The sequence below is a fragment of the Phyllobates terribilis genome, unplaced genomic scaffold (assembly GCF_046119375.1).
Source record: "Phyllobates terribilis strain yellow unplaced genomic scaffold, ASM4611937v1 Scaffold_7__3_contigs__length_470593459, whole genome shotgun sequence".
NCBI classification, from domain to species: Eukaryota; Metazoa; Chordata; class Amphibia; order Anura; family Dendrobatidae; genus Phyllobates; species Phyllobates terribilis.
This window is the reverse complement of record NW_027362767.1, coordinates 121,297,293-121,319,741: the sequence shown is the minus strand read 5'-3', so window position 1 is coordinate 121,319,741 and position 22,449 is coordinate 121,297,293.

The following is a 22,449-nucleotide window of genomic DNA, read 5'->3' as shown; positions in this document are numbered from 1 at the left end:
GCCCCCACCAGCTTGGGTTCCGGTACCCTTCTGCTGACTCCTCACCCGGTGTTCTTATTTGGGTTCTTGGGTCCCTTCTTTGTCCCCCTCTGGGTCTTTCTTCACTCCACTCTCTCTCTCTCCAGGGCTGCTGTTTCCTGCTCTCTGCATCTGACTTGTCCTCTGCAGCTGACTGACCCTGATTCTAAGTTGGTGCCCTCCTTATATATCCCTCTATGTGTGAGCTCAGGTGACCAGCACCCAATGAGCTCCTATCACTACCCAGACTGCTCCCCCTATCTGCCCCTACACTACATGGGATGTTCCTCCCCCCTCCCACTCCAGCCAGGAACAGGCTCGGTCGCACCTGCACATTTCTAAGTGGGAGTGCCGTCGGCCTGCTCCTCTGGAATGGGATGTATGTAGTGCATGCAGTCTATCTGAGCTCAGTTCCACACTCCTTCCTTACCCGGGAGTGGAATATCACACCTCTGGGTTGAGGTGCAATACTCCTGTAGCAGCCGAATCCTCAGGGTGCTACATTCCCCCCTGGTAAATCACAGCACGTCCTCGGGCTGCAAGACAAAACACCAAAACATACAAAATTTTTATATGAACATATAAAACATATAAAATATTATATATATATAAACTTTTTCATATAGACATCATTATAACATTCTCGTCGTCTCGTTCTTTCTTCCTCCTCTGGTCACCGTGCAACTCGTGACCAGGTAAAGTGCGACAGTCTTTTGATAAGCAGTTTCTCATAAAACCAGTAGGGGGCGCCTTAGAAAGCGCAACTATGTACAGGGAAGTTTTGGCCGTTCTCAGTCCCCGGCCAAGTAAAGGGAATGGGATGGCTGCTCACAGTCCTCAGCCTGGTTTGGGTAGGGGACACACGGGTTAAACTGTTCACTGGTCCCAACGGGGACTAAACTTTAAAGCAGCCACGGTTACTTGGGTACCCCGACAGGTAACTATTTACATCTCCTTTGTACTATTTCAGTCATAGTACCTTCTAGCCTTGAACCCGTCCGGGTCTTCTGGCTCCTCCTCCCTACACCGCAACTCCTCCTCTGTCAGGCGATGCACGTGGAGGGCGTAAGGTCCCTTGGCACACTTGTGCCGGGTGAACGTTACCTCGTCACCGACGTAGAGGTCACGGCCTTTGTGGCCCTCTGGCAGGTGGGACTCGACATCCCGTCGGGTAACGAAGACGTCACCCATGGTGTTCCGATCCTTTATGAAGCCCCACCCATGCTGCGCATTAAACTTTATTACCGTCCCGATGGTACGGGGACGATCTGCTGCATAGGGGTCCCTTCTGGTCCGACTCTTTTGCTCCGCGCTGCGGGTCCGGGCCCATTGCTCTCTGGCCCGCCTCTCCTCCCGCTCTCTCTTGAACTCTGCCAGCTGTTGACGGCAACACTCGGTACGCTCTGCTGCAGCTGCCCGAGTCTCTCCGGTGAACCCCATCAAATCTTCTCCCGTGGGGTCCCACACGAACTGGGCTTCCTCGAGTGGAGGCGAGACCCGAGTCACGGGCTTTGGAGCCGGGATCAGGGGCTCACACAGGGGACCTAACTTCTTTTGTCGCTCCAGTTCCAAGAATTCTTTGGGCCAGATGAAAGGCCGCCCGTCCGGCCACGCTAGCTGGCTGAAGGGGTCCTCTCCCAGATATGGCACCCTTGGTGTTGCGGGTGCGGGCGCGATGGTGGGGGCGCCCAGGTTACCCAGGCCTTGCGGCCAGGCCGGGGGCATCTGGAAGGTAAATGGAACTGTTAACACGGCGGCGCCCTGGGCTACCTGGCCTTGCGACCAGGCCGGAGGCTCCGCGGATGTAGATGGCTCTGCTGGGGATGCGGCGCCCGGAAACGCTAGGCCCTGCGACCAGGCCGGAGGCTCCTCTTCCTTCGCCACGCTCCGGGTCACGACGCGTGACGTCACCGGGGTCGCGACGGCGGCTTCCGGTCGGGGCCTAGTCGGTGGCGGTGTCATGGCGATCTCGGGTACGGCCGGGGGACCTTCGGGCTCTGCGACGGGGAGCTGGGGCAGGTGGGCGGTCTTCCGGTATGGGGCATAGGCGTCCCCCTTACCTGCTGCCATACGTCTCGCTCCCTCTTCTGCGCCGTCTCCGGCCTTGGGTCCTCCCGCGTCATCCGCAGAGGCAGTCGGTGTCTTCTTCCAGGGGAGCGGGTTCCGTGGACGGGTTCCAGCTTGCTGGGCCATCTCCCGGCCCCACTCCGCCAGGATCTCCCTCTGCACTCGGGCCATCCTTCCCGCGAGGCCCTCCAGGGCACTCCACGCGCACTCCCGATCTCGGGGAAGCTGCGCCAGGATCTCCGCTAAGCCTAGCGGGGTTGTTGACTCTAGCAGGCTCCTGACCATCGGGTCGGTGCTGCTCTGCTCTGCTTCCGGCAGGCTCCTGGCCAGCGGGCCGGTGCTGCTCTGCTCTCCTCCTTCTTCCTTCTGCAGGCTCCTGGCCAGCGGGCCGGTGCTGCTCTGCTGCCGCTCCATTCCCGGGTCTACTCTTCCTCTTCTCGACTCCGGGTGCTCTCGCTCTGGACACCTTGCCTCCGGGTGCGCTCGTTCTAGACTGCTCCAAGCGACACCCATCTTTTCTCTCTTCTTTCGTCTCCTCCCCCTCCGAGGGCGGTCCCGGGGCAACTCGGTGACTGTCAGCTCCAGGGGTAGTTCTTTCACGCTGACAGACACCTCCAGCATCACAGTCTCTGTTGGTGGGGGCGGTTTCCACTTTTGGCGCCATTTTCTGTCCTGGCCCACGATGGGAGGTGGCCTCTTGCCCTCCTTTGGCACGCCCATAATGGCGTCCGCTGCTCTTCCAAGGCGGGAAATCTGCGGTTTTGGCGGGAAGCGTCGCCCAGTGGCGGGAAACTCTGCAGATGGCGGGAACAAGCTGGAAATGGCGGACAATCGGCGGGAAACGACTGGTGATGGAGTCCGATGGCGTGGACCCTCCGGAACCGGCAGGAGTCTTCTTTCTGAGGTAAACTTGCACTTTTCTTCAGGCACGCAGTACCCGGGTGTTGCGGGCACGTAATCCTGCCGACTACGCCAAAGTTGACGCGCCCCCTGGGACATATTCCTTTCTGAGGGGAATACCCGGCACCGGATCAGATGGGGGGTTGTAGTCTCCGAGCGGCTGTGACCCGGTCCCGTGCCCAGGGCGTCAAGCTCAGTGTTATGTGGCAGTCTTTACTGATGTTATTAACGTTCGTTGTGTCGACTACGCCACCCGTTGTGATGCGGTCACTGTGGCCGCCGCTGCAGCAGGGTCCGCTGAGGCTGATGGTGGATGCGCAGCTTGGTGGGATAACCCCCAACGGGAGGGGTATAGCCTCAGAGGGGACAGGCGCAGAGGATGGGGGTTGTGGTGGTGCGGTGCAGCCGGTAATGATGACAGACTCGGGTTGTGCAGTTAAGGGTCTTTACTTACTGCAGATGTTCCTGGTCACTCTAGCTCCAAGTGACCTCCCGAGCCGTGCTGCGTCCACCAGGTCCTGGATCCGGTCAACCCCCAAACAAGTCCGGAGCGTGGCCCTGAGCTCTCCCTCTGTCCTTACTTCAGCCGTCCCCACCAGTGATTCACCTAAGTCCAGCTCCCTCGGGCCTTCTGTTGGGCAACCTTTGGCCTAAGGTTCCCTGACCCTTCCTGTGGTGTGCTTTCAGGGTGAATGTAGTGGGTGACCGTGACAGACACTGCCCACGGTCTCTGGTCTCTGGCTGGGGAATGTCTTTGCCCCCACCAGCTTGGGTTCCGGTACCCTTCTGCTGACTCCTCACCCGGTGTTCTTATTTGGGTTCTTGGGTCCCTTCTTTGTCCCCCTCTGGGTCTTTCTTCACTCCACTCTCTCTCTCTCCAGGGCTGCTGTTTCCTGCTCTCTGCATCTGACTTGTCCTCTGCAGCTGACTGACCCTGATTCTAAGTTGGTGCCCTCCTTATATATCCCTCTATGTGTGAGCTCAGGTGACCAGCACCCAATGAGCTCCTATCACTACCCAGACTGCTCCCCCTATCTGCCCCTACACTACATGGGATGTTCCTCCCCCCTCCCACTCCAGCCAGGAACAGGCTCGGTCGCACCTGCACATTTCTAAGTGGGAGTGCCGTCGGCCTGCTCCTCTGGAATGGGATGTATGTAGTGCATGCAGTCTATCTGAGCTCAGTTCCACACTCCTTCCTTACCCGGGAGTGGAATATCACACCTCTGGGTTGAGGTGCAATACTCCTGTAGCAGCCGAATCCTCAGGGTGCTACAGTGGCACCACACTGGACAGGTCCTCTATATACTACACCACACAGGACAGATCCTCTATATACTACACCACACAGGACAGATCCTCTATATACTACACCGCACAGGACAGATCCTCTATATACTGCACCGCACGGGACAGATCCTCTATATACTACACCACACAGGACACATCCTCTATATACTGCACCACACAGGACAGATCCTCTATATACTGCAACGCACGGGACAGATCCTCTATATGCTACACCATACAGGACACATCCTCTATATACTACACCATACAGGACACATCCTCTATATACTACACCACACTGGACACATCCTCTATATACTACACCACACGGGACACATCCTCTATATACTACACCACACGGGACACATCCTCTATATACTACACCACACTGGACACATCCTCTATATACTACACCACACTGGACACATCCTCTATACACTACACCACACGGGACACGTCCTCTATACACTACACCACACGGGACACGTCCTCTATACACTACACCTCACGGGAAACGTCCTCTATACACTACACCACACGGGACACATCCTCTATATACTACACCACACGGGACACATCCTCTATATACTACACCACACGGGACACATCCTCTATACACTACACCACACGGGACACATCCTCTATACACTACACCACACGGGACACATCCTCTATATACTACACCACACGGGACACATCCTCTATACACTACACCACACGGGACACATCCTCTATACACTACACCACACGGGACACGTCCTCTATACACTACACCACACGGGACACGTCCTCTATACACTACACCACACGGGACACGTCCTCTATACACTACACCACACGGGACACGTCCTCTATACACTACACCACACGGGACACGTCCTCTATACACTACACCACACGGGACACGTCCTCTATACACTACACCACACGGGACACGTCCTCTATACACTACACCACACTGGACACATCCTCTATACACTACACCACACGGGACACATCCTCTATACACTACACCACACGGGACACGTCCTCTATACACTACACCACACGGGACACGTCCTCTATATACTACACCACACGGGACACGTCCTCTATACACTACACCACACGGGACACGTCCTCTATATACTACACCACACGGGACACGTCCTCTATATACTACACCACACGGGACACATCCTCTATATACTACACCACACGGGACACATCCTCTATATACTACACCACACGGGACACGTCCTCTATATACTACACCACACGGGACACGTCCTCTATATACTACACCACACGGGACACGTCCTCTATATACTACACCACACGGGACACGTCCTCTATATACTACACCACACGGGACACGTCCTCTATATACTACACCACACGGGACACGTCCTCTATATACTACACCACACGGGACACGTCCTCTATATACTACACCACACGGGACACGTCCTCTATATACTACACCACACGGGACACGTCCTTTATATGCTACACCACACGGGACACGTCCTCTATATACTGCACCGCACGGGACACGTCCTCTATATACTACACCACACGTGACACGTCCTCTATATACTACACCACACGGGACACGTCCTTTATATACTACACCACACAGGGGAGCTGACAGATCTTCTATATATTACACCACACAGGAGAGCTGACTGATCCTCTATATACTACACCACACAGGAGAACTGACAGAACCTCTATATACTACACCACACAGGAGAGCTCACAGATCCTCTATATACTACACCACACAGGAGAGCTGACAGATCCTCTATATACTACACCACACAGGAGAGCTCACAGATCCTATATATACACTACACCACACAGGAGAGCTGATAGATCCTCTATATACTATACCACACAGGAGAGCTGACAGATCCTCTATATACCATACCACACAGGACACATCCTCTGTATACTACACCACATGGGACAGATCATCTATGTACTACACTACACAGGAGAGCTGATCGATCCTCAATATACTACACCACAGGAGAACCGATGAATCCACTACATAATACACCACACGGCAGAGCTGAACATGGATCCTCTGTATAATACACCACATAGTAAAGCTGACAGATCCTCCTTACCACTACAACACACAGGAGAATTGACAGATCTTCTACAGTATATACTACACCACAAAGGAGAGCTGACAATTTCTGGTGTCGAGAAGGCCGTCTTCTCCTTCGTCTCTTTGGACAGTGGAATTTACCAGTTCCCTTTCATGAGGTCTAAGGTGGTTATGTACTGGGCTGGTCCTAGCGTTTCTATCCTCATCTACCCTAGGCATCTGTTAGGTGTCAAACTTAGAGACCTCATTGAGCTTCCTGTAGTCATCACAGAATCATCACTCCCCGTCTGGTTTTGGCACCAACACTATGGGACTGGAGCAGCCGCTCTTGGATTCTTCGATGATTCCTCGATTTAGCAACAGCTTCACCTCTATCGAGATCACCTCTCTGTGGGCCTAGATAGACGCGAACATGAGGCTCTGTGAGTACCTCATACTCTATGACCTGAGTGAGGCCTGGCAACTCAGAAAACAGGTCTTTATTCCTGTCATGGATGAACAAGGGGATGTCCGGTGGATGGCACAACACATATGATACAACGGGATGATAAAGGGGAAGGAATGCCCTAACGGTATGGAGCGAGGGATGGGACACCTCCTGACACTAACCTGTGTCTGTCCCTAAGCTCCCCTAACACCCTATGCAGATACTTCCCCCGTCACCGTCACATGTCTAGTCCCTGACTGTCACCTCAACAAACCCTGACTAGTTCACTGGCTGACTAGGATGCTAGCCTTGTCACTACAGTTAATGAAAACAGGATAGGATGACAAACAAGGGACTGGCAGTAATAAAAACAACTTACCTTAGAACCTGCAGCAAAGCTCCGAATCTGCAGCAAAGTTCCAACAATGGCACCAGGGTACAGAACTCCTACAGCGACACCACACTCACAGGAGGACTCCACACCTCTAGCCGGTCTGCATAGAAAGAACTCTATAGCCGACGATCAGGTGATGGATCATGTGACTATTTAACGGGAGGTGGGAGTGGTTACCATCCTACATCAGCTGATCGAACAAAAAGATCCTTGGCAGCAAGAAACTGACATTAACTCTTGCAGGACCAAAGGAAAAAAAAACATTTAAACTGCAGCAACCCAAACCTGCCATGAATCCTTAATGATTTGTGACAATTCCACTGCAACAGCTCCCGACATCGCTGCTTCTGTGAGGTGTCTGCCATCTTTACATCTACCACGTTGACTTTGGACTTGACTACCAGACAAGGATCTTCCATGGGTTCTCTGTCCTGCCATGGTTTAATAAGGTTGACATGGTAAACCTGGTAGGGCTTCCTCTTTCCTGGTTGGTAAATTTTATAATTAAAGGGGTATTCCCATCTCCAAGATCTTATCCCATTATGTAGTAGGTGTAATAATAATAATATTAGCAAATATCTCCAATTAGAAATGTAGTATAGTATTTTTGATTCGCTAAGCCACTTAACTCATGTGCAGGCATCGCAGGGCCTTAGGTATCCATGGTTACGACCACTAGCAGCTAGCTAACTAACTGTGACTTTATCAGTGGTCGTAACCATGGATACCTAAGGTCCTGCGATATCTGTACATGAGGTAAGAGAGATAGCGAATCAAAAATACTATACTACATTTCTAATTGGAGGCATTTTCTAATATTATTATTATTACACCTACTAAATATTGGGATAGGATCTTGGAGATGGGAATACCCCTTTAAATTTATCAACTTTCTCTACCAAATTATAGGGGCCCTGCCACTTGGCCAGGAACTTGCTTTCCACCGTGGGCACCAGCACAAATACTTGAACCCCTGGGTTGAACTGTCTCACTCTGGCTGACCTATTATACACCCTGGACTGTGCTTCCTGTGCCTTGAGGAGGTGCTCCTTCACAATGGGCATCACATTGGCTATCCTCCCTTGCATATGGGCAACATGCTCTACCACACTCCTATAGGGAGTGGTCTCAGCTTCCCAGGACTCTTTCACCACATCCAGGAGTCCTCGAGGTTGTCTGCCATAGATTAGTTTGAATGGGGAGAAGCTTGTGGAAGCTTGGGGAACTTCCCTGATGGAGAATAACAAATAGGGAAGCAGACAGCCCCAGTCTTGGCAGTCTTTCTCTACTGCTTTCCTCAATATAGCCTTCAAAGTTTTGTTAAAATTTTCCACCCGTTCGTCTGTCTAGGGCTGGTACACTGAGGTTCTAAGTTGAGAAATCTGCAGTAGTTTGCACAACTCCCTCATCACCTTCAACATGGAGGGAGTCCCTTGATTTGTCAGTATCTCATTCGGCAGCCCGGTTCAAGAGAAGATATGGAGCAGCTCCCTAGAGATACACTTTGCAGAGGAATTTCTTAAGGGTAGTGCCTCGGTGTACCGGGTAGCATAATCCAGGACCACCAACATATATTGATGTCCTCTTGCAGACTTCACCAGGGGCCCCACGAAATCCATCGCTATGCATTCTAAAGGAACATTAATGATCGGCAATGGTACTTGCGTACTGCGGAAGTTGGACACCGGGGAGGTTAGCTGGCATATGGGGCAGCAACGACAACAGCTCATTATTTCTTTGTAGCACGCAAGCCAGTAGAATCTCTGGAGGATCCGTTCCTGGGCCTTATCTGCCCCCAGGTGACCACCCAACCATGGGAATGAGCCATGTCTAACACCCTGTGTCTATAGGGCCCTGGCACAAGTAACTGCTCTATCACCTCACCCCTTGGCTTGGTTACTCAATAAAGCAAATATTCATTCACAGCAAAATGAGGGAACCGAAAGTCGGCCCCCGACTCCTGAGGCTCCTCATTTACCATTGTCACATTTTCAAACGTCCCTGAGTTGGGCAGTACGAAAGTTTCCCTCGGACACCTCCAGCTCAGGGATGTTGGCGTCAGGGGATGCTACCTCATCCTCATCACCAGTATGTACACACATGGGAAACTCATCTGCTACGGCCTGTGGCGAGGTTTCTTTAGGGGGGAGCTGGCTGTCGTCCGAGCAACCAGGTGTCCCCGCTTTCCCCCACATTCCAGAACAATGCAAAGTCCCATCCGATTATTATGAAGTGCAACAAGTCCTTGACCACCCCCACTTCCTAAGATGTGATGCCACAGTCCATGCTTACATCAACCCGGGCCACAGAATAATTCTTAGCATCCCCATGGATACACAGGACTCCCAACACCTTCCCAGGGACCAGCTGATGAGGAAGTATGGCCCTTATCAGGGTCACTAAACTTCCTGAGACCCACAATCCAGTCATTCATACCCCGTTTACAGAAACTGAGCATGCCTGAGGGCCCTCACCAGGTTCAGGAACCACTCTGGAGGCAGGGTAAGCAAAATAGGAGCAAAGCTGGCCTATGCTGCAGTCCATTGGATCAGAGTTCATGGGACACCGGGCCGCTATATGGGCAGGGGCATGACACCTCCAGCAGAGAACGGGAAGGTACTGATTACCCGGCTGCGAATCAGATGCCTCCTGGTACTTTGGAAGCCCCCCCAGTGAGGATTTAGTCCCCTTCTTTAGGGAGCCATCCCCCCTTTGGGAACCCCAGAAAGGGGAAATTACCCCTGCTTAACCACCCAGGGAACCCTCTACCACCTGGTACCTCTCCACTAGGCCCACCAGGTCATCTGCATTATGGGGATCTCCCTGGGCAACCCAGGACTTAATTGGCTTTGGCAGAGAGTGAAAAAAACAATCCATGACCACTCTTTCAACTATCAGGGCCAGGGAACATGTTTCTGTCTGCAACCACATTTGTACCAGATGCAGAAGATCAAACATTTGTGATCGGGGATGTTTGTCCCTGTGAAAGTCCCAGAGGTGGACCCGGTGTGCCCTGACTGCCAGGGTTACACCCAGCTGAGCCAGGATCTCAGCCTTAAGTTTTTCATACTCTTTGGCTTCTTGCAGGGCCAGATCAAAGTATGCCTTTTGTGGCTTACTGGTCAGATATGGCGCTAGAACCTCCGCCCACTGCTCCAATGGCAGTTTCTCACAGTCCGCCACCCTCTCAAACATAGCCAGGAACACCTCGACATCATCACCCGGAGTCATCTTTTGCAACACCCCTCTCACGGTTTTCCTCACCTGGATCTCATCGCTTTGGCTTTGGAGGCGGTGTGGCTTTTCTGACATGGACGACCACTGTCAGGAGTTATATCTGATGCTTGTGCTGCTGCTGCCATATTTGTTGCTGCTGGGGATTTGCCTGCACCAGTTGCTTTATCAACTCGCCCATGTAGTTGGCTTTCACTCCTGCAGTTGCTTTCATCCAGGACATGTGGTATCTCTGCAGCAGTCACACTGCCACTCGTGATTTGTGCCCCTGCTTCTAGCACCAATTGTAAGGGATCAGCTCTGTGGTAGACGCTGGTTCACATTCCCTAATAGCTCCGTGTACTATTAGGTTGATTCCCAAGCAAAAGGTCAGTTGTTAGAATTGAGGAGCAGCCATGAAGAAGATTTCCCAAGAAAAGAGAAACAGCATCATCCAGATCATTGATAGCAGTCTCTTGGCCAAGGAAATTGCCAAACTGCATTATGTGAGTGCCTTAACAGTTGGAAGAATATTCAAAAGCCAAAAGGTGGATGTCTAGGCAAAATATCGGAGTCAACAAGTCAGCTAATTACAAGATCTATCAGTTCTGGCACGACAAACATGGCAGTGGAGGTGGCTCATATGCTTTGTAATAGTGAAATCACAGATGTCCATGCAAGCACCGTGTGAAGCACGTTACACAAGACTGGAATGGTGGCCTGAAAAAAGATGAAGCCTCGACTTCAATATCATCATAAGAAGCAATCGGCTCGAGGTTGCAAAAAAGTACGATAAGTGGACAGTAGAAGATTAGAAACGGGTGATTTGGAGCAATGAGACGAAAGTCAATAGACCAGGCTCAAATGGGAGCAAATGGGTCTGGAATAAACAAGGGAAAAAGGGACTAACAGATTGAGAGATTGAAGAAACTGTCAAGTTCGGTGTAGGAAGCCTGATTATATGGGGTTGTTTCACAGCCAAAGGCATTGGATACTTGACCAGGAACGATGGTGGCCTCAATGCTGAGCTATATGTGAATATCCTACGAGATAAGTTACTTTGCACACTCAAGTACTATGGGTATGAAAAGGACGACATAGTGGTCCAGCAGGACAAAAACCCGAAGCATATATCGTGATTGGTGAAGAAATGATTCAATGACAATGAAGTAGAGGTGCTGGATTGGCTCCCACAGTCCCCTGACCTCAACCCAATCGAACACTTGTGGAAAAAGTGAGTCGACCAGTATGCACCAACTTTGGGAACGTGTAGAAGAGACCTGGGTAGAGATGAGCAGTGTTCGAATCGAACTGTTCGCCAATCTCAAATTCGAGCTGTTTTGGGCGGTGTTCGAGCCGTTCGACGAACCCGAACGATTTGAAAAAAATCCGGCTGTTCGAGGTTATGTTCGATAACTGTTCATGCACCCAAATCGTAACTGGATTTTTCACAGTAATACTGATAATCAATGTTAATACACAGTTTGAGTGTACAGTGGGGCGGGGGGAGGGGCAGGGGATGGATCTCTGCAGAAATAATGAAGATCTCCATTTTTTTTTCTCTTTCCCGCATTTACAGTGGGGAGGTGCAATCTGTCAGCCTATCAGCAGCGCACACACGGAGCGAAGTGCTTTTTTTCACACAAGCAAGGGCATGTGTCATTGGCTGTGTATGTCACATGTCTTTGCCCTATAAGACCCAGCCAGTTTCCCTGTCGCCACCATTTTCTCACTGCTGCAGCTGAGTGTTAGACGGCACCGCTGCTGCTGTTAGCGCTATATTGTGTTACTGAATTGCAAGCGAATTTTCTCTTAAATAGACAGAAAGGTTTAGAGAGTAGGGACTAGTTTGTAATTGCAGCCCTTTTGAGGGCTAAGTTACAGCAGTTCCTAGCACTTTTAGCAGGCAGGTCTGTGCTCTTAAATCGACTGATAGGTTGGGAGTAGTGACTAGTTGTAATTCCAGCCCTTTTGAGGGCTAGGTTACATCAGTTCCTATCACTTTTTGCCAGGCAGGTCTGTTTTAGTGCTGTGCAAGTGTTTTTCACAGCATTTGGCTAAGTCTAGCTAAGCAAATCCTTTTAGGCCTCTTGCAGTGTGTGTTAGTCAGTGGAGTAGCATATCTGTGTTGCAAGGTACACCACCTGTGTATGTAATACAATTTTTTTACTGCACCTAGCCAAGTACAATCTTTTGGGCCTGTAGCAGTGTGTGGTACTCAATCTATTAGGCCAACTATACCAAGCTCCACCAGCTTTGAAATTAATAATAATTTTTAGCTGCATCTAGCCTGGAAAATAATTGTGGGCTTAGTAGCAGTGTGTGGTACTTATTCTATTAGGCCATCTATACTAAGCTCCACCAGCTTTCAAATTACTAATAATTTTTAGCTGCATCTTGCCTGGAAAATAATTTTGGGCATAGTAGCAGTGTGTGGTACTCATTGTATTAGGCCATCAATACCAAGCTCCACCAGCTTTGAAATTAATAATAATTTTTAGCTGCATCTTGCCTGGAAAATAATTTTGGGCATAGTAGTAGTGTGTGGTACTCATTGTATTAGGCCATCTATACCAAGCTCCACCAGCTTTCAAATTAATAATAATTTTTAGCTGCATCTTGCCTGGAAAATAATTTTGGGCATATTAGCAGTGTGTGGTACTCATTCTATTAGGCCATCTATACTAAGCTCCACCAGCTTTCAAATTACTAATAATTTTTAGCTGCATCTTGCCTGTAAAATAATTTTGGGCATATTAGCAGTGTGTGGTAATCATTGTATTAGGCCATCTATACTAAGCTCCACCAGCTTTCAAATTACTAATATTTTTTAGCTTCATCTTGCCTGGAAAATAATTTTGGGCATATTAGCAGTGTGTGGTACTCATTGTATTAGGCTATCTATACTAAGCTGCACCAGCTTTCAAATTACTAATAATTTTTAGCTGCATCTTGCCTGGAAAATAATTTTGGGCATAGTAGCAGTGTGTAGTACTCATTGTATTAGGCCATCTATTCTAAGCTCCACCAGCTTTGAAATTAATAATAATTTTTAGCTGTATCTTGCCTGTAAAATAATTTTAGGCATATTAGCAGTGTGTGGTACTCATTCTATTAGGCCATCTATACTAAGCTCCACCAGCTTTCAAATTACTAATAATTTTTAGCTGCATCTTGCCTGGAAAATAATTTTGGGCATAGTAGCAGTGTGTGGTACTCATTGTATTAGGCCATCTATAACAAGCTCCACCAGCTTTGAAATTAATAATCATTTTTAGCTGCATCTTGCCTGTAAAATAATTTTGGGCATAGTAGTAGTGTGTGGTACTCATTGTATTAGGCCATCTATACCAAGCACCACCAGCTTTGAAATTAATAATAATTTTTAGCTACATCTTGCCTGTAAAATAATTTTGGGCATATTAGCAGTGTGTGGTACTCATTCTATTAGGCCATCTATACTAATCTCCACCAGCTTTCAAATTACTAATAATTTTTAGCTGCATCTTGCCTGTAAAATAATTTTGGGCATAAGAGCAGTGTGTGGTACTCATTCTATTAGGCCATCTATACTAAGCTCCACCAGCTTTCAAATTGCTAATAATTTTTAGCTGCATCTTGCCTGGAAAATAATTTTGGGCATAGTAGTAGTGTGTGGTACTCATTGTATTAGGCCATCTATACTAAGCTCCACCAGCTTTGAAATTAATAATAATTTTTAGTTGCATCTAGCCCGGAAAATAATTTTGGGCTTAGTAGCAGTGTGTGGTACTCATTGTATTAGGCCATCTATACTAAGCTCCACCAGCTTTGAAATTACTAATAATTTTTAGCTGCATTTTGCCTGTTAAATAATTGTTGGCATATTAGCAGTGTGTGGTACTCATTCTAATAGACTATCTATACTAAGCTCCACCAGCTTTTAAATTACTAATAATTTTTAGCTGCATCTTGCCTGGAAAATTATTTTGGGCATAGTAGCAGTGTGTGGTACTCATTGTATTAGGCCATCTATACCAAGCTCCACCAGCTTTGAAATTAATAATAATTTTTAGCTGCATCTTGCCTGTAAAATAATTTTGGGAATAGTAGTATTGTGTGATACTCATTGTATTGGGCCATCTATACCAAGCACCACCAGCTTTGAAATTAATAATAATTTTTAGCTGCATCTTGCCTGTAAAATAATTTTGGGCATATTAGCAGTGTGTGGTACTCATTCTATTAGGCTATCTATACTAAGCTCCACCAGCTTTCAAATTACTAATAATTTTTAGCTGCATCTTGCCTGGAAAATAATTTTGGGCATATTAGCAGTGTGTGGTACTCATTGTATTAGGCCATCTATACCAAGCTCCACCAGATTTGAAATTAATAATAATTTTTAGCTGCATCTTGCCTGGAAAATAATTATGGGCATAGTAGCAGTGTGTGGTACTCATTGTATTAGGCCATCTATACCAAGCTCCACCAGCTTTGAAATTAATAATAATTTTTAGCTACATCTTGCCTGTAAATTAATTTTGGGCATATTAGCAGTGTGAGGTACTCATTCTATTAGGCCATCTATACTAAGCTCCACCAGCTTTCAAATTACTAATAATTTTTAGCTGCATCTTGCCTGGAAAATAATTTTGGGCATAGTAGCAGTGTGTGGTACTCATTGTATTAGGCCATCTATACCAAGCTCCACCAGCTTTGAAATTAATAATATTTTTTAGCTGCATCTTGCCTGGAAAATAATTTTGGGCATAGTAGCAGTGTGTGGTACTCATTGTATTAGGCCATCTATACCAAGCTCCACCAGCTTTGAAATTAATAATAATTTTTAGCTGCATCTTGCCTGTAAAATAATTTTGGGCATAAGAGCAGTGTGTGGTACTCATTCTATTAGGCCATCTATACTAAGCTCCACCAGCTTTCAAATTACTAATAATTTTTAGCTGCATCTTGCCTGGAAAAAAATTTTGGGCATAGTAGTAGTGTGTGGTACTCATTGTATTAGGCCATCTATACCAAGCTCCACCAGCTTTGAAATTAATAATAATTTTTAGCTGCATCTAGCACAGAAAATAATTTTGGGCTTAGTAGCAGTGTGTGGTACTCATTGTATTAGGCCATCTATACTAAGCTCCACCAGCTTTGAAATTAATAATAATTTTTAGCTGCATTTTGCCTGTTAAATAATTTTGGGCATATTAGCAGTGTGTGGTACTCATTCTAATAGACCATCTATAATAAGCTCCACCAGCTTTGAAATTACTAATAATTTTTAGCTGCATCTTGCCTGGAAAATAATTTTAGGCATAGTAGCAGTGTGTGGTACTCATTGTATTAGGCCATCTATACCAAGCTCCACCAGCTTTGAAATGATAAATATTTTTTAGCTGCATCTTGCCTGTAAAATAATTTTGGGCATATTAGCAGTCTGTGGTACTCATTATATTAGGCCACGTATACTAAGCTCCACCAGCTTTCAAATTACTAAGAATTTTTAGCTGCATCTTGTCTGTAAAATAATTTTGGGCATATTAGCAGTGTGTGGTACTCATTGTATTAGGCCATCTATACTAAGCTCCACCAGATTTCAAATTACTAATAATTTTTAGCTGCATCTTCCTGGAAAATAATTTTGGGCATAGTAGCAGTGTGTGGTACTCATTGTATTAGGCCATCTATACCAAGCTCCACCAGCTTTGAAATTAATAATAATTTTTAGCTGCATCTTGCCTGGAAAATAATTTTGGGCATATTAGTGTGGCACCCCAGGGGTCTGGTTTTCCACAGTAATGTAATGTTATGTCTGAGAGCAGGTGGGAGGTCCTTTGGTCAGGGATCCTGTGCATGCCACACCTCCTGCCCAGTCTTGGGAGGGGAAGAACTTCCCCTGTATAAACCCGGGGCTGAGGCAGGGTGAGTCAGACAAGGAGAGTGGAGACAAGAAGCAGCATAGGAAACAGGAGAGTTCCAAGGAGTCAGGGGCTGGCAGCTGCAGCGCTCGCCCTGACTAAGAAGATTCTTTACCGGACCCGGAGTCCGAGGCTGTGGGGACTAACTTCTACCCAGCAGCAGAATCCGTCAGGCAGGGGATTTCAGGTCCTCTGGCCCAGAAGCCCGAAGGCACGGTCACACGCGTGGGACCAGCACCGCCATCGTGGAGCGGAAGCCATTAGAAGGCCCCGAGTCACCGGCCATACGGGTGAGCACCACACGGTACACTCAGGGACGTGGGCTACTTACATCAGCTTCTAGCAAGGTAGCCAGAAGAGTACAGCCAGTTTGTGAGGCCTACAACTACGCCTGGCCAGGGGAGATCCCATCTGCTCAAAGACTGACCAGGCCCCGTTTGCCAGCAAGTACTCCGGGAGGGTCTATCGTTGTTACCAGTAAAGACCCTGAAATACACCGTACCGTCTCTGAGTGGTTCCTGCTACCCCCATCATCCACGTCGGCTGCCCTGAGGCCATACCCCTCCCGTTGGGGGTTATACTATCACGCTGCACAATCCTACCACCGGCCTCAGCGGTCTGCCCTGCAGCAGCAGCTCCCTGGCTGCACTCAACGGGTGGCGTAGTCATCAACTATTTACTACTAATAGACTGCCGTCTAGTTTGACTCCCTGGGCACGGACCGGGTCACCGCCACGAGACTACAACCCTCCACTGATCCGGCTCCGGGTAGGCTCCCGCATGCGCAACGCAGCGCGACACAGGCCCAGGGGCGCGTCAACTTTGGCGTAGTCGGCAGGATATCGTGCCCGCAACCACCGGGTACTGCGTGCCTGAAAAGCAAAGACTGTTCAAACTTACCAGTGGTGAAGTTTCCCGCCATCCGGCGCCATCTTCGGCCTTCTTCCCGCCATCCGTGGAGTTTTCCCGCCGTTGGACGCCATCTTGGGGACGCCGCGCGGGAAGAAGAGGGGCGTGGACTCCGAAAGCGCGCGAGAACTGAAGCCCCGCCTCACGTCCGGACGTTGCGTAAGGTCCTGGAAGGAGCCCAGCAGACGCCGACGTCACAGGAGCGCGACGGAAGGTCCTCAACCCTGACGATCCACTGCGGAGCCGCGGCCTACGGAAGAGGATCATCGCAAGGTAGGCCACGGTCCACTAGGGGGGAGGAAGATGTCGGATACGGAGGAGAGCTTCACTGCCCCAACCCCCGCCAGCGCTACCGCTGCTGCAGTTATGCCCTTCACCATGCCCTATATCCCGGGAGCAGCTTGGCTACCCCAGTACTCAGGGGAGTCACATACCCTGCATGACTTTAGAGAAAAGCTGGATAGCCTCTTCCAGGTGTACCCCCTCACAGAAGAGCAAAAAGTGAGCATCCTGGTGGCCCAACTAACCGGGGCAGCCAAAAGGGAAGTAAAATCCTGGCCACCTGGGAGGAAGACTGTCGCAGGGATACTAACCCGGCTGAAGGACACCTTTGATACCCGCACCTCAGCCGAGATTAAGCTTAGATTCTACGGGTGCAAGCAGCGAGCGCATGAGAGTATAAGGGACTATGCACTAAACCTACAAGAGGCCCTGAGGGCCATAAAGCAGACCGACCCTGATGGGGTGGGAAACGAGGACAGGCTGTTGACTGAACAATTTATAGAGGGTTTATATTGCAATGCCCACCGAACCCAGTTGCGGGCAATGGCCTTACAGGATCCCCATCTGGACTTTGCACAGTTCAAGGACAGAGCCATCCGGGTGCTCCGAGAACCGGCACCAGGTGGCGTTGTGACCCACAGACGCCCCACTACCACTTACTACCAGGAGGCGGCGCCCTTGTCAGCAGGGCCTGTGGGAGCTGATGCGCAGGCTTTGGACAATGACCCGGCTCCAGACCTACACCATCAGGTCCAAGAGCTAGCTAAGAGCGTTGCTGCGCTAACCCGAACTGTGCAGTCTTTACAGGTTTCCACCCCAGGGAAGATCCAGCTGGCATCCGGACCGGAGGACATCCCGTGGCGTCGACCAAGGAGGACCCCACCGGCCAGAGGAAGACCCAGTGACCGATACAGCGAGGACGGACGACCCATCTGCCGCCGCTGCAATCAACCCGGACATATGGAAAGGTACTGTTCTTTAAACGGGCACAACCTGGGGTAGAGGGCCAACCCCCAGGAAAAAGATCACCAGGCCCATCGAACTGGCGCGACAGATATGTGGGAGGACGTCCAGTCTTGCCTGTGGTACTGGATGGCATTCCCATGAGTGCCCTACTGGATACCGGGTCACAGGTCACCACCATCCCGTACGTGCTCTTCAAGCAGTACTGGAATGACTCGGATATTACCCACTACCCTGACGACGACTTGAGTATCATCGCCAGCAATGGCCAGCCCGTGCCACAGATCGGATTTAAGGAGGTGGCCCTCAAAATCGGTAGAGTCGAACTGGCCGCACAGGGACTGATCATTGTAGATATTGATAAACATGAGAGTCACCCAAAAATAACTCTAGGAACTAACGTAATTGAAAATTGTCTTGCAGAGGTGATTTTCCTTTTACAGCAGGTTGCCAAGAACGCCAGCTCCGGCGAGCAGCGGGTGCTCCAGAAAGAGATCCGGGCACTGATGCAACGGCAACAAGTGGAACTCTCCGGCGGTGAGATTGGTAGCGTAAGAATGTGTGACCCTTTTCCTATTGCCATGCCCCCAAAAAGTGAAATGATGATTTGGTGCCGGGCAGCTATTGGTCTGAGAGGAAGAGATTACCAGGCAATGGTAGAACCAGTTTACTCAGACAGTAGGCCCACCATTTTGACAGCACGGGGGGTGGTCAATGTACGCCATGGGAGGGTGCCCATTCGCATAATAAATATCGGGGAGAGGGAAGTGTACCTGCCCCGGTATGCCACGCTAGCCAAATTATATACCACTAATCAAAATTCTATACAATCTGTGGAACCCTTGCCTCCATCTCACCCGGAGGAAGGTAACGGCTCTAAGAAAGACATGGAGGACTGGTGTCAGCAACTACATTTGGGTACTGATTCCACTCCCTCACATCAGAAACAAGGAGTCTATCGGGTGGTTCAAGAGTATGAGAGAGTGTTTAGTAAACACCCGTTAGACTTCGGGCGAGTCAAGGGGGTAGAACACCGCATCCCCACGGGAGATCATCCTCCCATAAAAGAGAGGTATCGACCCGTACCCCCTGCACATTACCAACACGCCAAGGGGATGCTTAGAGACATGAAGGAGGCTGGGGTAATCCGGGATAGCTGTAGCCCCTGGGCAGCCCCACTAGTTTTAGTCAAAAAGAAAGACAACACCATGAGGATGTGTGTAGATTACCGGAAAATCAACCGTATCACACACAAGGATGCGTACCCCTTACCAAGGATAGAGGAGTCATTGGCTGCTTTAAGATCTGCTAACTTCTTCTCTACCTTGGATCTCACTAGCGGGTACTGGCAGGTTCCTGTAGCAGAGGCGGACCGGGAGAAGACCGCATTCACCACCCCGATGGGACTTAGTGAGTTCACCTGCATGCCGTTCGGACTCTGCAACGCCCCAGGAACCTTCCAACGATTAATGGAGTGCTGTCTTGGCCACAGAAACTTCGAGACGGTCCTGTTGTACCTGGACGATGTCATCGTATACTCCAAAACTTATGAGGACCACCTGAAACACCTGGCGGAGGTGTTCGAAGCTCTGGCGAGTTACGGCCTAAAGGTGAAACCCTCCAAGTGTCACCTCCTGAAACCAAAGGTGCAATACCTGGGACACGTGGTGAGCGCTGACGGAGTGGCTCCCGACCCCGATAAGATCACCGCAATTAAGGGATGGCCAAGCCCCTCCAGCGTAAAAGAAGTGCGGCAGTTCCTAGGGTTGGTAGGCTACTACCGAAGGTTTATTCCCGGTTTCACCAAAAAGGCAGCGCCTATGCAGGACCTCCTGATAGGCCAGTCCCGGAAGGCCAAGAACCAGAAGCCGCCCTTCAAATGGGAAGAGCTAGAAGAAGAGTCCTTCCGCCAGCTGAAGATGGCCCTCACGGGGGATGAAATCTTGGCGTACCCAGACTATAGCCAGCCCTTCATCCTCTACACCGACGCCAGTAACATCGGGCTAGGAGCCGTACTATCCCAGATTCAGCAGGGGAGAGAACGAGTGATCTCCTATGCCAGCCGAAAACTGCGACCCACCGAAAGGAACCCCGAGAATTACAGCTCATTTAAGCTAGAGTTCCTGGCCGTGGTATGGGCAGTCACCGAGCGCTTTAGGCATTACCTCGCTTCTTCCCGGTTCACCGTATACACGGATAACAACCCGTTGATACACCTGGACACGGCAAGACTCGGTGCCCTGGAGCAGAGGTGGATGGCCCGTCTGTCCAACTACGAGTTCACAATCAAATACCGGGCAGGACGCTCCAATACTAACGCGGATGCCCTGTCCAGGATGCCCAACCTGCCGGACGAAGGAGAAGATCCGGAGGGACTGGAAGAAGTTGAACTCCCTGCGTTCCACCGTCATGGGACTATCCAGTATTCCCACCGGGTAAGGGGTAAACAGGCTGCTACGTTGAACCCCTTACCCCACTACAACTGGGCGGAAACGCAAGACAGCGACCCTGCCGTCCGACTGGTGAAGGAGATGCTGACTCGGCCGGAGGCTCGACTTGAACCAGACGCTCCGGAGGAAGCCAAACAACTATGGGCGGAGAAGAGTCGACTATTCCTTTACAAGGGGAAGTTGTGCCGCAGAATGGTCAACTCCCGGACGCATGAACTACTCTGGCAAGTAGTGGTGCCACGAAGAGACGCAGCCATGGTGATGGAGGCATACCACGACGGAGCTGGACACTTCGGGTGGAAAAAGCTGGAGTTCCTGCTGCGCGAACGGTTCCACTGGGTAGGCATGAGGGGAACCATCGAGAAGTGGTGCAGAGACTGTGGCCCGTGCAATCTGAGAAGGAAGGACCGGGCCAGCCAGAAGACTCCCCTGCAGTCCATCGTCACCCGGCAACCGTTGGAACTGGTAGCCTTGGATCATGTAAAACTGACCCCAAGCAGAAGTGGCTACGTCTACGCGTTAACCATCGTGGATCATTACTCCCGGTTCTTGGTTGTCGTCCCCGTCAAGGACTTAACGGCTCAAACAGCAGCTAGAGCCTTCCAGCAGCACTTCTGCCGTCCACACGGGTACCCGGACCAAGTGCTGACGGACCAGGGACCTGCCTTTGAAGCGGAGGTCTTCCAGGAATTCTGCAATCTGTATGGCTGCCGGAAGATAAGGACGACACCCTACCATCCGCAAACTAATGGACTTTGTGAAAAAATGAACCAGGTGGTAATGGATCTGCTAAAAACATTGCCCCTGGAAGAACGCAGTCTGTGGCCTGAGAAGTTGCCCGATCTGGTGGACCTATACAACCACATCCCGGTAGGTTCCACCAACTGTACCCCGGCTTACCTAATGAGGGCGAGACCTGGTAAGTTACCTGTTGACCTGGAAATGGGAGTCCTGACACCTGAGGACACTTCACCAGAAACAGACTGGGACACAGAGAGGCAGCAGCAGTACCGGAGAGTACAAGAGAGCGTGGAGCGAAGTCTCTGTCAGGCTAGGGAAAGACAAGAGAAGACTTACAACCAGTATGCTCCCGCTGTTCCCCTGGTACCCGGAGAGCAGGTCTTGAAGAGGAAAAGACGGCTCCACAAGTTGGATGACCAGTGGGAGGAGGACCCGTACACCGTACTGCCCTCAAGCCACGAGAACCCGAAGGTCTGTACCATCAGTAAAGACGGAGGGGAAACCACAGCCATTGTATCCCGGGACCACCTGAAGAAGTGTCCCGAACAACTGAGGAACCCTGAAGAGGAACAAGAAGACCATCGACCCGTGGAAGAAAGGGAAGATATGGTTAGTACCGTGCTCGGGGACTTCCCTCAGTCTTGGACTCAAGTCAATGGTGCAGTTGTGGTACCCGTACTCACCTTCCTCCAACCATCATCCCAAGAACCTATGGAGCAACGGGTAGAGCTGGAAGAACAGCCGGTCCAGGAGGCAGAAGACTCCACACAAGCAGAACAGGAGAATCA